The following is a 14936-nucleotide window of genomic DNA, read 5'->3' as shown; positions in this document are numbered from 1 at the left end:
GTCGTAGTATGAAAGAAAAAGAAAGAAATCCCCTGAGCTTTTTTATATTTTCAAGAATTTTGTACTAATCCCTGAAACACTATTTTAAAAGAAACAATTCAACCAAAATTGTTCAGGTGGGAAAGGGTTATATATTCCTTTATACATCGCCGCAATTCGAATTCCATTTATTAATAAAGATCAATATTCATTTTTATTGAAGGCTTCGGTGAGCTGATAAAAGCTTTCAGTCTATCGTACATCACTAGTGCATGCAGGACACATAAGTAGAAAGCTCGGCGCTGACGAACCACCTGGAATGTTATTTGAACTAGTATGTTCAATAGACTGAAAAGCTTTTAAATTATATTATTTAAGTCGACACTGGAACATATGGCTTTCTTCTTAACGAATACTTTAAAAAGCCATCAATTAAGGCACAACCCGACAGGACACGTAGCTAAGATACCAAGAACTCACCTTGGCTATGAGTAAGCCTCATGTGAGCCACTTCCGCTAGGGACTTTTATAACAACAGCCCCCCGCTGTACAGGTACACTATATATATTCCACTGTAACATGACCACAGCACATTACAGCGCTCACCATGGCCAGTCTAGTAACCATCGTCCTCCTCTGTGGAGCACTGCTCGTGCTGCAGGCTGCAGTGGAGGCGCAGATCTTGAGCATCGTACCTTGTATCGTGACGGCCATCCAGGAACTTCTGGTGCTCAATGTGACGGTGGACACTTCACCTCTGGACGGTAAGTTTGGTAGCCTTCTAATACTGGGGAAGATTCACAGTCAACAGCAGAGAGGTGCCGACAGTAAATACGTCCATTATTAACCTATGGGTTGTTTCCTTCTTTTCCGTCTATTATCATTTACAATATTCAGATCAGATACTTTCGTCAACAAGAATAAACAAATAATAGATATAGGCTATGTCAACTATGGACACTTCTTTCTTATAAGTCATAGACTTGTTTAGCGGTAGTGATGATTATTGTTTCAAGTGGAAGTCGTTCGGCTCTATGACTACATGGTTAGCATGCTCGAATTAGGTCCAAGGGGTCTCCGGTTCGGTTCCCGGCAGGTTAGGGTTTTTAAAACTTAATTGATTCATTTTTCAGTCCGACCCGTTGGCTGAATGGTCAGCGTACTGACCTTAGGTTCGGAGGGTCCCTGGTTCGATTCCCGACTGGGTAGGGGATTTTGATCGCCTCTGATTAATTCTTCTGGCCCGGGGATTGCGTGTTTGTGTTTGTCCCAGCACTTTCCTCTTCACATTCACACAACACACTACACTGCTAACCACCAGAGTAACACGCAATAGTGGTTACATCCCTCCATATAGGGTTGGCGTCAGGAAGGGCATCCGGCCGTAAAACAAGGCCAAATCCACATGTACGACACAGTTCGTACCCGCGACCCCACAGGTGTGGGAAAAGCGGTAGAAAAATAAGAAGAAGAAAAATAATCGATTCATTTTTCAGGCTCGAGGACCGGGAGTGTGTATCGTCTTCAATATTAGTATTCATCAAAGGTAGGGCATGTCATCGATAGGCGTTGCTTTGAAAGATCTGCACCATGCCACTTCGGAGGTCATTCATTATTATTATTATTATTATTATTATTATTAATATTATTATTATTATTATTATTATCATAGTACTTCGTATAACCTACATAATATTGCTTAGTCTTTCTTAATCCGTTTGCCCTCCATGGTTGGTTTCTCCCTCTGACTCTGCAAGGGATCCCGCCTCTACCGCCTCAAGGGCAGTGTCCTGAAGCGTGAGATTTTGAGTCGGAGGTACAACTGAGGAGGATGACCAGTACCTCGCCCAGGTGGCCTCACCTGTTATGCTAAACAGGGGCCTTGTGGAGGGATGGGAAAATTGGAAGGGATAGACAAGGAAGAGGGAGGAATGCGGCCGTGGCCTTAAGTTAGCTACCATCGCGACATTTTGCCTGGAGGAGAAGTAGGAATCACGGAAAACCACTTCGAGGATTGCTGAGGAGGGAATCTATCCCCTCTCTATTCACTCGACCTCCTGAGGCTGAGTGGACCCCGTTCCAGCCCTCGTACTACTTTTCAAATTTCGTGGCCGATCCGGGGCCTCCAGGCCTGGCAGCTAATCACGCTAACCACTACACCACAGAGGCAGACATACTGTTTATTACCACCTAATAACTTAATTTTCGGAGATGCCAAGGTCCCACAGGAGTTCTTTTACCGACACGAGGCTGACGTATTTGAGCACCTTCAAATTCCACCGGACTGAGCGAGGATCGAACCTGCCAACTTGTGCTCAGAAAGCCAGCGCCTTAAGCGTCTGAGCCAGTCAGCCCGGCCGGCTGTTATAGTTCGAAACACGCGCCTGGTGGCCATGATCGTTAAGGCATCAAGTCTGACACCGCAGTTCGCCAATTCGAATACCGTTGACGGAAAACACTTTTACCGTCAGAATGTTGCCGCTACGGTAGGAACGTGGTGGTATACAATTTCTAATCTAGATAACGTGCCAAAAGCCTGGGTTCAATTCCAAATCTCTCCGCAGTGTTAGTGAGAGCTTATGACGCTGTTGATGGTAGGATGGAGACGTTAAGCCTCTAGCACACCCGTTAGTAGGCTATATGCCGAACTCCGGATTTCACCCTCTCTCTACATCACCATAATGATATGGACAACCAGACGCACAGGTCGCCCATGGGAGTCGAATAGAAGAACTTGCACCAGGCGAAACGAACATGTCCTCGGACGCTTCCGGTACTAAAAGCCAGACTCTAATTAAATACTTTATTATTATTATTATAGGTGGAGTCGTCCGACTCGTTGGCTGAATGGTCAGCGTACTGGCCTTCGGTTCAGAGGGTCTCGGGTTCGATTCCCAGCCGGGTCGGGGATTTTAACCTTCATTGGTTAATTCCAATGGCCCGGGGGCTGGGTATTTGTGCTGTCCCCAACATCCCTGCAACTCACACACCACACATAACACTATCCTCCACCCCAATAACACGCAGTTACCTACACATGGCAGATGCCGCCCACCCTCATCGGAGGGTCTGCCTTACAAGGGCTGCACTCGGCTAGAAATAGCCACACGAAATTAAAAAAAAAAAAGGTGAAGTCAAACGGGACAACCTTACTCTCTCAATCCTAAGGAATCATGAGAAAAATTGAAGTCCTTCGGAGAATGAGGGTGTCGGTAAGAGAAAGTGAAGGGCTGCCAAGGGCGTGGAAAATGAAAGTCTGCATAAGGCTCGCGAAGTTAATACAGCCAGGATCGGAAGGGGACCGGAGATGACAAAGTAAGATCGGATAGGAGAGAGGGAAACGAGGAGCCTGACATAGAGACATGATAGCATTGCGAGACTCAGGTATGGACCCAGTGGTCCCATGGAGCTTCCTATTCCAGTCTTACAACTATCAGACGACACCGTGAAACCACAGGGGTTTAAGCCTGTTTATCCCAAAGAATTTACACAGTGTCCTCGGTCTTCTTCCTCATCGTTCGTCCCGCAGTGTGGCGGGGTCCACTTTCTTGGCTTTGTTGGCACGATCATGTTTAGGATGTTCCTAACTCCTTTACTAAATTAAAAATATATAAATATGAATTTAAAATGAAAAAATATGAAAATTAATATTCATTAAATAAAATACACAATCGTCGGAACTTGTACTCACACTTAGTTCTTACCTGATTACTTACACATTCGTTATTTGATGGGCGCCTGCTACAACTCAGTGCAACAATAAGAGAATGAATGAGATTCTTGAATATCTCTAGGATGTGGGGTAATAAGCCTACTTTTGACAACATACGATATAAGTTTTGGGAAAAGGAGATTGGCGTTTTGTTTCCCCGTTAAATTTGAGGTTATGTAATTCTACTCTTGAAATAAAACGATAAATTAATTTGATAGAACAAAATATATTCTTTAAATTGTATAGATATAATAGTAAGTCTTGCTGCGATAAAATAGATGAGAATATAAAATTATGACATTGCAACTGAAAGAAACTCGGCATTAAATTTGAATTCTTCTTAACCGGACATTTAACAATTATACACGAAATTTATCCCTCACTGGTTCACTTGACAGTACCTTCAACACTTTGAGTGTAATTACGACGTATTACTTTGGTGTTTGCTGTAGATTTATCAAGCCTAATTTGGTGATGTATCCGTTTTGTTCAACTGACGACTAAGTATCCATGCGACTGCTTCTTCTCCATCCGGATGACTTCTTGGTAAGTCTGTTCTATATGACTTCATGACACGTCTGCCCTTCTATGACTTCGTGGCAATCCTTTCCTTCCAACTGCACTGACCGACCAACTGTGGCCTCACTCTCCCCATTACCACTGACTAATGACTGACTGAGGCCTCTCCATCCTTTCGACTGACTCTATAATACACTGGACCAGCTTATATAGATATTAGTTGACATACCTACACAATCTCCAGAAATAACTATGATCTACTCCCACCCAGCGACAAATGTTACATACAATGGTGAAACCGCCTGCGGCACCCTACGTATCTCCAAGAAAGCGAGCTCACCACTGAATGCACACAATGACGTAGCAATGACTCGGCAGTTACACCAGCAGTATTGCAACATATGCGTTGCAATGTCAAAACTTATTACAAAGCAGATCCATATATGATATCATGCAGCGAGTCTTACTTTACATGGTTAAATGCTAATATTCACACACATACTGTATATACACAATTTAACTACAATCACGCAAGCGACAATCATTGCAGAATTGAATTGAACAATAATAATGCAATAATAGTAATCTCACAGATAAAATAATAATAATACGAATATAATAATAATAATAATAATAATAATAATAATAATAATAATAATAATAATAATAATACACATATCATCTTGTTACGAGATTTGAACCGTTACAATATGTAGGCCTACACCTACGATATTCAGGTGTCAAGCTATCGCTGCTCTGGTCTTTTGCTCATCGTTACCCCGCAACTTCCATCCTCAAATCTCTTCCTGCGACAGATGTACCATGGTAGGCGGCTTTCCCTCATCTTGTCTGTGATTGGTGCAATTCCACATCTACGACAGATGTCATCATTAGACACATGATCGTGGAGTGTGAGACCCGACGTCTAAGCATTCTGGTTTCCATAAGGGCAAGTCGATGTTCTACTTCCTTTGTTGCAGGTCAACACTCAGCACCATACAGAGCAACACCAGTTATAGACCACCACTTCAGCCACGCATTACTGACGCATTTTGGTTTTTCATCTCTTGCTATTCTTCCAATTCCCTCCGTGTGCATTCGCATTACACTCTCTCGTTCACCATGTGGCGCCATTTCCTTTCTTGTCCAGTAATGTTTGATTTGAGATTCTCCTCGGGACTTTTACAATCTTATCATCCGGTTTTTGTTGGATGTGTGTTGCTTCACTTCTCAAAGCACTTTCTATTTATTTATTTATTTATTTATTTATTTATTTATTTATTTATTTATTTATTTATTTTACCGAGCTCGATAGCTGCAGTCGCTTAATTGCGGCCAGTATCCGGTATTCGGGAGGTAGTAGGTTCGAGCCCCACTGTCGGCAGCCCTGAAGATGGTTTTCCGTGGTTTCACATTTTCACACCAGGCAAATGCTGGGGATGTACCTTAAATAAGTCCACGGCCGCTTCCTTCCCACTTTTAGCCCCTTCCTATCCTATCGTCGCCATAAGACCTAACTGTGTCGGTGCGACGTAAAGCAACTTGCAAAAAAAATTATTTATTTATTTATTTATTTATTGTTTGTTTGTTTGTTTGTTTGTTTGTTTGTTTGTTTGTTTGTTTGTTTGTTTGTTTGTTTGTTTGTAACAGAGCACAACTCCAATTACAACATGCTTCCAAATTACCATAAATTGTTTACACACAAATAGAAGGATGTAAAAGGTAAAAACACAAAGACAGAAAAAGAAAACGAAATACTGTGAAACCTCGGGTGAAAAATTTTATTTCGATTTATCGACATTTCGAGATATATGGAATACCATTTTTTAGCAAATATAGCACATAATTGAATCATATGTGTCTACGGGCTTATACAGAATATATATTATGTTTAGCAGAACTTAAAACTATATAAACAAACTCTATTTTACGGCATCACTTTAATTATAACCCTTATCATAGTAACTTGTTAGAAGACAGGATACAGCAGTGAAACAACAAACACACCTCCGTTAATACCTTTGGAAAAATACATTAGTGTCTTCCGTTTCTTGCTGTTAATCTTTCCTCCCTTCACGTTGAAACTTCTTGTCAATACCACGCAGCTGTGGTTCATAAATGGAGCTTGTCATCCACGACTTCGGGGGTTGCTTTCGTACGTGAACGGTAATTAATTCACACCCGAGAAACAGTGAGACTTCGCCGATTTTCCGATCATTAAAAGTAACTTTTTCTTTACTTACAAAGTATTAACTGTACCTCACGAACCATAATTGCCGTATTGCACAGTTAATGGTGCACAAAATTCAAGTTACAAAGTATGTTTTGCTTCAGGAAATCGAGAAAGTCGTGTAACCGAATTTCAAGTAATAGACAAATTAATACACGAGCCTCCGTGGCTCAGGTGGCAGCGCGTTGGCCTCTCACCGCTGAGTTCCGTGGTTCAAATGCTGGTCACTCCATTTGAAATTCGTGCTGGGCAAAGCGGAGTCGGGACAGGTTTTCCTCCTGGTATTCCAGTTTTCCCTGTCATCTTTCATTCCAGCAACACTCTCCACCATCATTTCATTTCATTTGTCAGTCATTAATCATTGCCCCAGAGGAGTGCGACAGGCTTCGGCAGCTGGCACAATTCGTATCCTCGCCGCAAGATGGGGCTTCATTCATTCCATCCCTGACCCGGCCACTGACTGGAAAACAGGTTGTAGGTTTTCGTCAGAGAAATATATACACGTGAAGAATAGGAAATTTAACTTCCTTCGAGTAATGGAGGTTCGAGATGTCCAGGTTCCACTGTACATCCAAATAAACTATGAAATATCTTCATCTTCCACTTTTCCCACAGTTTTGAGGCCGCGAGTGCGAACAGTGTCGCACATATGGATTTGGCCCCGTTTTACGTCCGTATACCGTTCCTGACATCAACACTATTGCGTGTTTCTGTTGTGGTTGGTAGTGTGGTGTGTTGTTTGAATATGAAGAGGAGAGTGTTGGGACAAAAACAAACACCCAGTCGCCGGAGCCAGAAGAATTACGCCTAATCACACCCGATTAAAATCATCGACCCGACCGGAATCGAACCCCGGAGCCCTCTAAACCGAAGGCCACAACGCTGACAATTCAACCAAAGAGTCGGACAAATAAACTATAAAATATAACTAAAACTACTGAAAATTTAGAATATTCAAATATAAAAATACAATGCATATTAATTATTATTGAAAACTAGATTTTCCTATGAAAATCCACAGCCTGTTTCCAGTCTATTGACCGGGTCAGGAATGTCATGAATGAAGCCCCAATCTAGGAATTGTGCCGGCTGCAGAAGCCAGTCGAACTCCTCTGGGGCAATGATTCATGACTGATAGATGGAATGAAATGAAAATGGAGAGTTGTGCTGGAATGAAAGATGACAGGGAAAACCGGAGTACTCGGAGAAAAACCTGTCTCGCCTCCGCTTTGTCCAGCACAAATCTCACATGCAGTGACCGGGATTTGAACCACGGTATCCAGCAGTGAGAGACCGACGCGCTGCCGTGTGAGCCACGGAGACTCTCATTTTCCTATGGTTATAATTAAATATTATCTATGCAATCCAGTAGAGCCAACGGCCGTAGCCGTCTTGAAACACCGGATCCCGTGAGATCTCCGAAGTTAAGCAACATTGGGCGTGGTCAAGATTTGGATTGGTTGCCACGCGCTGTTAGTTGACGGTACGGAATGGAGGAGCGGAAAGGAACTGGCCACTCTACCGTACGTAAACTCCGGCGCAGGCACACCTCTGCGGAGGTTTGGACCTGCCTTCGGGCAGAATAAACCCTTACCTTAATCCACTAGATGACGCTAACCTATTGTAAGTTTCTAATTAAAGACGAGTTCTTATGTGCGTTAACGTGTACAATAAAATGGTTGACACACACCCTGATAGAACAATTTGACTTTGAAATCTATGCTTCACAGCAATTCTGCACTGTTGATAGCACCAAAACCCTCTCCAGCCTAGTGATTCCAAATGGTGCCACTAACTTTCACGTTTTCTGTGACGTTTCTTTCTTTCTTTCTTTCTTTCTTCTTCTTCTTCTTCTTTTTACAAATTGCTTTACTTTGGACCGACACAGGCAGATCAGATGGCAACAATGGGATAGGAAAGGGCTAGGAGTGGGTAGGAAGAGGGCGTGGCCTGGTGTGAAAATGGGAAACCACGGAAAACCATCTTCAGGGCTGCCAACAGTGAGGTTCGAACCCACTATCTCCCGAATGCAAGTTCACAGCTACGCCGCCCTAACCGCACGGCCAACTTGCACTGTTTCTGTGAGTTTGCTAAGTAACTCTTTCATATTCCCCAGTAATTCCACCTGGAATCACCGTCCATTTTCCTTATTTTTTTCTAAAATTGTACGAATTTTTACACAGAAATGTTAACTCATACCTATATGAAGGGGATTTTCAAGAATTTTCTTTTTCATGTGTCGGCTGGAGAGGGTTCATATTTATTAATTTTTTTAAACAACCGTATATCTTTCCGTCCGCGTACTTAAGGACTCGCATTTACATTCTTCCAGTAACCACTTATATAAAGAACGGTGGTATTTTTTAAAACGATAATAACATAGAAACTCTTTCAAGTTTACTTAAATGTGACCAAGTTTACTTCTAACCAGCGAATTGAATAATGTAATTAATTTAATAGCGTCATTAAATTCTTCGGAATGTAGAATACAAATTTTAATATCCTATACCGAATGAGTTGGCCGTGCGGTTAGGTACACGCAGCTGTGAGCTTATATTCGGGAAATAGTGCGCTCTAAATCCACTGCCGGAAGCCCTGATTTTCCGTGGTTTCCCATGTTGATACCAGGCAAATGCTGGGGCTGTACCTTAATTACGGTCGGTTCCTTCCCACTCCTAGCTTCTTCCTACCCGATCGGCACCGTAAGACCTATCTGCTTCGTTCGTCATTTTTCAGTAGGGATATTAACAGAAAGGCCATCGCTGATTAAAATTACCAAATATTATACGCAATGTACTTCCTGAGTTGTTTGTGTATTTATTAAATCATTAAGAAAATAGGGGTCCCTTTATCTACAAAATGTTAATAGGAAATATTTCTTATAGCTAAAATTCAGGTTGTTTTTATTGTTTGATTGATGGTAGTTATTAATATTTAGCTGTATATATCTTCCAAAAATTGTCATCATCGGCATTTAGAGGTCATCAAGAATGATTAAAATGGTTGGCGAATCATTAATGAACAAGTACAAAAGCAAAGGGTCCAGATTTGACACTTGAGGGACGTCTAAACAAATATGCTACTGGAATTATTTAGTCTGGTTAATCGCTGCATACTGTGTACAGTTTGATAAATAAGAAAACAATTTAATAACTGAGAGTAGAGGCCAAAATTCGATGATTTCACTAGTAGAAGTTCATGATCAAGCTTATTCCATTATCACATCACCAGGTAAATCATAGAGTCTGAGATAAACTGAACAAAATTAATCACATTTGTTGAAGTTAATTTACATGCATAGGCCTAAACATTATAAAATAGAGGATATGCCTGGTGTGATTATAGGAAAGCCATCTTCAGGGCTGTCGACAGTGGGGTTTGAAGCCACTATTCCCGAATGCAAGCTGATTGCTACGAAACCCAAATTACGCTGACACTTGTTCAGTAAAGGCTATTAGAACAGTATCCACGTTCGTGTCCGAATCAATTGCATACCCGAAAAATAATGGTCCTATGATTCGTTCACCGATCATGGCACACAGTACATGAAATTTTCCATCATGGAAAGGCATTTCGTGCACGAAACCAGGTTTCTCAGTGCTCCAATATTGACTATTTTGAGCACTCACAATAGCATGGAACTGAAGCCAGGCCTCACCCGGGTTAGATATTGCCTTTGGGTGTATTTCAATACTGTATACATTACTGATAAAATGAGTGCCTACGTACAGGATCACCCGACTGAAGAGCATGTGTCACAGTTATTTTCTATAGTAGTAACCTTCCGTGGAGTGCTATAAAAAATTTGTACTAAGATGCCTAGCGGATGGTCTTGCAGAATTTTGCGAACGATGACCAGTGTTATCTAATGTTTCTTCGTTGAGAACTCTGCGCTATGTGTATTTCTAAGGCTGAACACTCCCATAGCCTGAGGAGCCATACACTGAGGAATATTTTTTGAAATCATGTTTGGACTTGACGGACTGACTGGGTAAATTCGTAAACACCCGTTGTGATGTAATAAACATATTCTTGGCGTCGTACATTTGAGGACAAAAGATGGAAAAGGCTGAAAGTGCCAGAAATTTTTTTTCAAGTAAACGCCAATAATAGAATTCCCGAGCACAATGGCACTCTTCTCTACCAAAGGAGACCAGGAATTAATTAATGATTACCTACTGTCTTTGAAGTGCAAGTATACTACATCCAATATATATTTCATATAATTACATAACAATATTTAGCTTCTAAAATGTCATTTATTTAATTAATTGGCTCAGAAATCAGAAAATACACGAGTGATAGCACAGTGACACAATGGACAGCACGAGACGCACGCGCATTCACGCTTCCCCACCAAACTCAGCTGGGCACGTTGGACTGTGGCTCTACCTGTTGAACTTCCTACCAACTAAACTAATGACCTCAGGCACATGCACAAGTTACCACCATACGCACCACGGCCACTACATCCCCTTAAAACAAAAAAAGGGAACATTTTTTTATATTTCGGCACTTTCATCCTTTTCCAACCTTGGACTTCAATCCGAGATTTAATGCACCAAACAGAACACACACAACACACAAACGTGTCCTTCGATAGCGACTCCCTCAATAACAAGTTTGTATTTCTTCAGGACACGCACCTCCTGTGAATTGAACTCGTCGGACGGCTTTCGTGTCGCCGATAGGAGAAACGCTGCACACTTGGTTCTTAGTTCAAATATCGTCATTGTATTATTGGACTTGTTGTTTGTTTGTTTGAGTCATCAGTCCACAGACTGATTTGATGCAGCTCTCCATGCCACCCTATCCTTCCTAAACTTTTCATTTCTACGTAACTATTGCATCCTACATCTGCTCTAATCTGCTTGTCATATTCATACCTTGGTCTACCCCTACCGTTCTTACCCCCTACACTTCCTTCAAAAACCAACTGAACAAGTCCTGGGTGTCTTAAGATATGTCCTATCATTCTATCTCTTCTTCTCGTCAAATTTAGCCTAATCGATCTCCTCTCACCAATTCGATTCAGTATCTCTTCATTCGTGATTCGATCTATCCATCACACCTTCAGCATTCTTCTGTAACACCACATTTCAAAAGCTTCTATTCTCTTTCTTTCTGAGCTAGTTATCGTCCACGTTTCGCTTCCACACAATGCCACGCTCCACACGAAAGTCTTCAGAAACATCTTTCTAATTCCTATATCAATGTTTGAAGTGAGCAAATTTCTTTTCTTAAGAAAGCTCTTCTTTGCTTGTGTTGGTCTGCATTTTATGTCCTCCTTACTTCTGTCATAGTTAGTTATTTTACTACCCGAGTAACAATATTCATCTACTTCCAGTAAGACCTCATTTCCTAATCTAATATTTCCTGCATCACCTGCCTTCGTTCGACTGCACACCATGACTTTTGTTTTGGACTTATTTATTTTCATCTTGTACTCCTTACCCAAGACTTCATCCATACCATTCAGCAACTTCTCGAGATCTTATGCAGTCTCAGATAAAATAACAATATCATCGGCAAATCTCAAAGTTTTGATTTCCTCTCCTTCGACTGTGATTCCCTTTCCAAATTCCTCTTTGATTTCTTTTACTGCCTGTTCTATGTAAACATTGAAAAGGTGGGGGGGACAAACTGCAGCCTTGCCTCACTCCTTTCTGGATTGCTTCTTGTTTTTCAAAGCCCTCGATTCTTATCACTGCAGACTGAATTTTATACAGATTGTAGATAATTCTTCGTTCTCGGTATCTGATCCCAATCATCTTCAGAATCTTAAATAGCTTGGTCCAATCAACATTACGGATTGCCTTTTCTAGATCTACGAATGCCATGTACGTGGGCTTGTCCTTCTTGATTCGATCCTCTAAGATCAGACGTAAAGTCAGAATTGCTTCACATGTTCCTACATTTCTTCTGAAGCCAAATTGATCTTCTCCCAACTCAGCTTCAACTTGTTTTTCCATTCTTCTGTAAATAATACGTGTTAAAATTTTGCAGGCATGAGATACTTAACTAATGGTGCGGTAGTTTTTACACCTGTCAGCACCGGCTTTCTTGGGAATAGGTATAACAACATTCTGCCGAAAATCGGATGGGACTTCTCCCGTCTCATACATTTTACACACTAAATGGAATAACCTTGCCATGCTGGTTTCTCCTAAGGCAGTCAGTAATTCAGAGGGAATGTCATCAATTCCAGGTGCTTTGTTCCTATTTAGGTCACTCACATCTCTGTCAAAGTCTGACCTCAAAATTGGGTCTCCCATTTCATCAGCATCAACAGCCTCTTCATGTTCCAGAACCAAATTATCTACATCTTTACCTTGATACAACTGTTGGATATGCCCCTGTCATCTTTCTGCTTTGTCTTCTTTCCCTAAAAGGGGCTTTCCATCTGAGCTCTTAATATTCATACACCTACATTTCCTTTCTCTAAAGGTTTCCTTGATTTTTCTGTACGCAACATCTACCTTTCCCAGGACCATCCAACCTTCGACATCCTTGCACTTCTCCTTCGGCCATTCTTCCTTAGCTACCTTGCACTTTCTATCCACTTCATTCTTTGATCTCCTGTATTCTCTTCTGCCCTCTTCATTTCTAGCATTCTTGTATTTTCGTCGTTCATCAATCAGGTCTAGTATCTCCTGAGTTATCCACTGATTCTTAGTTGATCTTTTCTTCCTTCCTAACATTTCTTCAGCAGCCCTACTGACTTCATTTTTCATGACTATCCATTCTTCGTCTATTGTGTTTCCTTCAGCCTTTTCATTTAGCCCTTGTGCAACATGTTCCTTGAAACAACCCTCACACTCTTTTCTTTCAACTTGTCTAGATCCCATCTTTTTGCATTCTTTCCTTTCTTCAATTTCTTCAACTTCAGATGGCATTTCATTACTAACAAGTTGTGGTCAGTGTCCACGTCTGCTCCTGGGAAGATTTTGCAGTCCAACACCTGGTTTCTGAATCTCTGCCTATTCATGATGAAGTCTATTTGATACCTTCCAGTGTCTTCAGGTCTCGTCCACGTAGACAGCCGTCGTGCGTGGTGTTTGAACCAAGTATTGGCAAGGACTAAATTATGATAAGTGCAGACTTCAACCAGCCGACTTCCTTTTCCTTTCCTTTGTCCCAATTCAAATTCTCCTACTGTATTACCTTCTCTTCCTTGGCCTACCACTGCATTCCAGTCTCCCATCACAATTAGATTCTTGTCACCTTTTACATATTGTATTAAGTCTTCTATCTCTTCACATATTCTTTCGATTTCCTCATCATCCGCTGAACCAGTAGGAATATAGACCTGCACTATTGTGTTGGGCATTGGTTTGGTGTCTATCTTGATAATAATTATTTCACTATGCTGGCCATAGTAGCTTACCCGCTGCCCTATTTTCTTATTCATTATTAAACCAACTCCTGCATTTCCCCTGTTTGATTTTGTGTTGATAATTTGGTAGTCGCCTGACCAAAAATCTTGTTCTTCCTGCCAACGTACTTCACTTATACAAACTACATCTAACTTTAGTCTATCCATCTCTCTTTTCAGATTCTCTAACCTACCACAACGATTCAAACTTCTAACATTCCACGCTCCGACTCGCAGAATGTCAGTATTCATCTTCCTGATGATCGCCCCCTCTCGTGTAGTCCCCACCCGGAGATCCGAATGGGGGACTAGTTTACCTCCGGAATATTTTACCCGGGAGGAAGCCATCATCAGTACATCATTCATACAGAGAGAGCTGCAATGCCTCGGAAGGTAGTTACGGCTGTAGTTTCCCGTTGCTTTCAGCCGTGCAGCAGTATCAACACAGCTAAGCCATGTTGAGTATTATTACAAGGCCGTATCAGTCAAACATCTAGACTGCCACCCTTGCAACTACAGAAAGGCTGCTACCCCCCTTTCGATGAACCATTCGTTAGTCTGGTCTCTCAACAGATACCCATCCGATATGGTTGCACCTGCGGCTCGGCTATCTGCTTCATTAGGACACGCAAGCCTCCCCACCGCGGCAAGGTCACATGGTTCGCAGGGGAGGTTATTGAACTTATTTCTGGTTTTTCATGTAATCTGCTGAAGCGGAACGAAATTAATCTTTGCACATTAATGTTCAGCATGTTTACATATTATCTGTAAACTAAAGTGAATGTTACAATTAAACGAAGTTTGTTTCCTCTTTCTGTTACAGCTGCTCTCTGTATTGGACGTCGAGGAAGGCATTGAACCTGCATTATTGTTTTTATAAATATTATGCAAATATAATAATTAAAAGAATTAAAAATTAGTGCAAGTGTTTGATTTTAAGAAAGGTAAACAGTTTTCTGGGATCTGTATCTGAATACTTCTACTAAATCAAGGAATGTAAGACAAAGAATCCCGTAGGATCCCCATGAGAAATGGCTGTCGCCAAAATTCAACTTAAATAAGCGATATTCCTCAATGTGTAGATCAAAAGTATAGTGGGTATAAAGTACAACAAAATAGTA

General features: G+C 41.4%; 1 long non-coding RNA gene across 1 annotated transcript; it reads left to right on the top strand.

The window, feature by feature from the left end:
• The first annotated feature begins 593 nt into the window (after window positions 1–593).
• On the top strand, window positions 594–14734 carry LOC136876873 (uncharacterized). Its single transcript, XR_010860674.2, has 2 exons — window positions 594–743; window positions 14639–14734. It is a non-coding gene; the product is annotated as an uncharacterized lncRNA (long non-coding RNA).
• The last annotated feature ends 202 nt before the right edge of the window (window positions 14735–14936 follow it).

This window comes from Anabrus simplex, chromosome 7 (assembly GCF_040414725.1).
Source record: "Anabrus simplex isolate iqAnaSimp1 chromosome 7, ASM4041472v1, whole genome shotgun sequence".
Classification (NCBI taxonomy): Eukaryota; Metazoa; Arthropoda; class Insecta; order Orthoptera; family Tettigoniidae; genus Anabrus; species Anabrus simplex.
The sequence above is the reverse complement of the archived record's forward strand: the minus strand, read 5'-3'. Positions and strand labels throughout refer to the sequence as shown.